This window comes from Tachysurus fulvidraco, chromosome 6 (assembly GCF_022655615.1).
Source record: "Tachysurus fulvidraco isolate hzauxx_2018 chromosome 6, HZAU_PFXX_2.0, whole genome shotgun sequence".
NCBI lineage: Eukaryota > Metazoa > Chordata > Actinopteri > Siluriformes > Bagridae > Tachysurus > Tachysurus fulvidraco.
In genome coordinates this window covers 21,325,873-21,328,372 of record NC_062523.1, presented here as the reverse complement: position 1 = coordinate 21,328,372, position 2,500 = coordinate 21,325,873, and the positions used below count along the sequence as shown (strand labels likewise).

General features: G+C 36.7%; 1 protein-coding gene across 11 annotated transcripts in view; it reads right to left on the bottom strand.

Moving 5' to 3' along the window:
- pou2f1b (POU class 2 homeobox 1b) overlaps nucleotides 1-2,500 on the bottom strand; it is a 19,882-nt gene that overhangs the window by 15,647 nt on the left and 1,735 nt on the right. Inside the window, exon 1 of one of the 11 annotated variants that reach the window (XM_027165970.2) lies at nucleotides 1-1,673. This exon is cut by the window's left edge and continues 145 nt beyond it. The exons of the other annotated variants lie outside the window; for them this stretch is intronic. The gene's annotated coding sequence lies outside the window, so the exon portion shown is untranslated. Of the gene's footprint in view, nucleotides 1,674-2,500 lie in introns of those variants that run through there. 11 annotated transcript variants of the gene reach the window in all.

The following is a 2,500-nucleotide window of genomic DNA, read 5'->3' as shown; positions in this document are numbered from 1 at the left end:
AAATACCAGCACACAAGTACAGACTACAGCTGTATAATGCACGGTAGCGTACAGCTAAGTCTACAGAGAAGACTGCTCTTCCTCTCCCGATCTTATCCCCCCTCGCTCCCTCTCTCACTTACTGCCATGATCGTCACGACAACCAGACTGTGAAAAACTTTTTCCCCCTGAATATAGAGCAGAAACAAAGAGTACAGCTGGCAGTGCCCATAATGAAGCATAATCAGTATTCAGCTGATTAAAGTCGTATGCAAATTCACCCCTGCCTCGTTAGCACAGCAACACTTTGAAGTCCTGCAAGCAATTCATTCCACACAGCGCTCTGAAAGCTTTCTGCATAATTTACATTTTTCATAAATATTTATCATCTCATTAGCATATTAATTGGATGGCTTTGGAGGGGAAAAGAAGGGGAAAGAAATAACCTCTACAGCTCAGCACAATAGCTCACTGGAACCCACACAGGTCCAATTACCAGCAGAGAGCTGTGTTTAGAATCGATACATGGCACCTGGACCTGCAGAATTAAATGTGCTGAATTTGAATTTAAAAAACCTACAACATATAGCATGATCTAATTTGCATTAAAAAGTATTTTTATTATTTTTTTTTTGTGATCCAAGAGTGGGAAATTACTTTAGGATCCTCCTTCATCGTCATCACAACCCTTTTACAGCTCCAACACACTTCGCTGATCAAATCCAGCCAATTCTGCAGATTTAATTCCATCATGGGACATGCACTATGATTAGCATATCCAGATTAACTCCGGCTCTCATTAGTTCTTTTTTAAAGAAGTTAATTCACTTTTGCAAATTACTTTTTACCAGAAGACTAAGTGTATGTTTATTCATGCACTTTATTAAGCAATCTACTGGAGCCGAAAAAGATGCAAGTGCAAAAAGGATGAAATAGTGTACCTGCAAATGCTCCAACAATCCACAATTCCTGCCTAAACATCATCTGCCTCCCAGACTACTTCTCACAAATTGTATAAAAAAACAAAAACAAAAAAAAAACAATACAAATCCAACAATACAAATTAATATCCATGTGGCTACTAATGCCAGGTTTGAGTTTAAGATATAAATTAGGTAATATATGGATGGTCATCAATCCCCACGATGCTTTATTTTATCTGGAATACTGACTTTAAAGTACACAGAAGAAAAACCTTGCTGACAACAATCAGAAAGTAGCCCTCTCGTCTTTCCTGCTTTTATAAACTGTCAGTGCCCTGATATTATGCAAATATCTTAATTTGCAGAATTTAAAATATGGAATTTTAAATATGGAACTCATTAGTGGTGTTATATTGAAAGGCAGACTGAATGCCACAAAGAAGATAAACAGTGTTGAGAGTTTCAGTATGAGTAACCATGGACACAGAATATTAATTGCATGCAAATTATCCATTTGAATTAAATTACAGAGACTTTCGAGTAGAAACATCATAGCCATCAAGGACATTCAAGCCTAATATGCATAAAATAATTAATATTGCAGAGTTTTTGCACTTCACATAGCTCTGAAAAACTGAGGGATGTAAAAGGAAATGTGACATTTGGTAACTGCTTTCTTGGCCGGATGTAAATCCTAAAGACCTTCAAGACTTAAAAAGAAATGTCTAAGGTTACTGAACTTTTCGTTTTCGTTTTCTGAAGGTCTTTAATCTTTTTTTTAAAAAAATCTAATAAGAATTATATTGAATTACTGTGTAATTACAACAACTGGATAGTTAGCCATTTAGAGTATATTGTTTGTTTGTTATGATGGTACATTCCCTCTTGCACAATAATGTTCTTATGATTACATTTAAAATCATACAAAATAATCTCCCTTTTAGACACACACAGGTCCACCAAGCTGCCACTGTTTGGCCCCTGAGCAAGGCCCTTAACCCTCAATTGCTCAGTTGTATAAAAATTTGATAATTCAAGTCGCTCTGGATAAGGGTGTCTGCCAAATTCTGTAAATGTCTCACACACACACACACACACACACGCGCGCCTTAAAACATCCAAGAAATAGTGAGTACTATACTGCACAGGCTTCTTAAAATATAAGCTACTGTAGTACATAACCTACTTACTATCTGGGATCATTGGTTAACATTCACTCGGTTGGTTAATATCCACAGGATTTGTACATAATTCATATACGAAGGATCGTGTGTGTTTGTGTCTACAAAATACAGTTCATATATAAACAATCAACACATCTTAATGCAGATAAGATTTGTCTTATCCGCGTTAAAAAAAGACTCCACGCACCACAGTGCCTTTATCCCAAGCTATGGTGGATTCGATGGCAACACAAGCAATTCCCTGCTTTTCCATGCCACTCTTTTGGTTTGTCACAGCATCATGTGTAACAGTTTTGGGATAAAAATGCACCCTTTTCAGGTTTTTAGAATATTCAGTTCCACTTGTTCCTTAAATCCTCTATTGTAACTACAAACACTCCCTTTCAGAAAGCAGTGCAAACACCAATCTGCCCA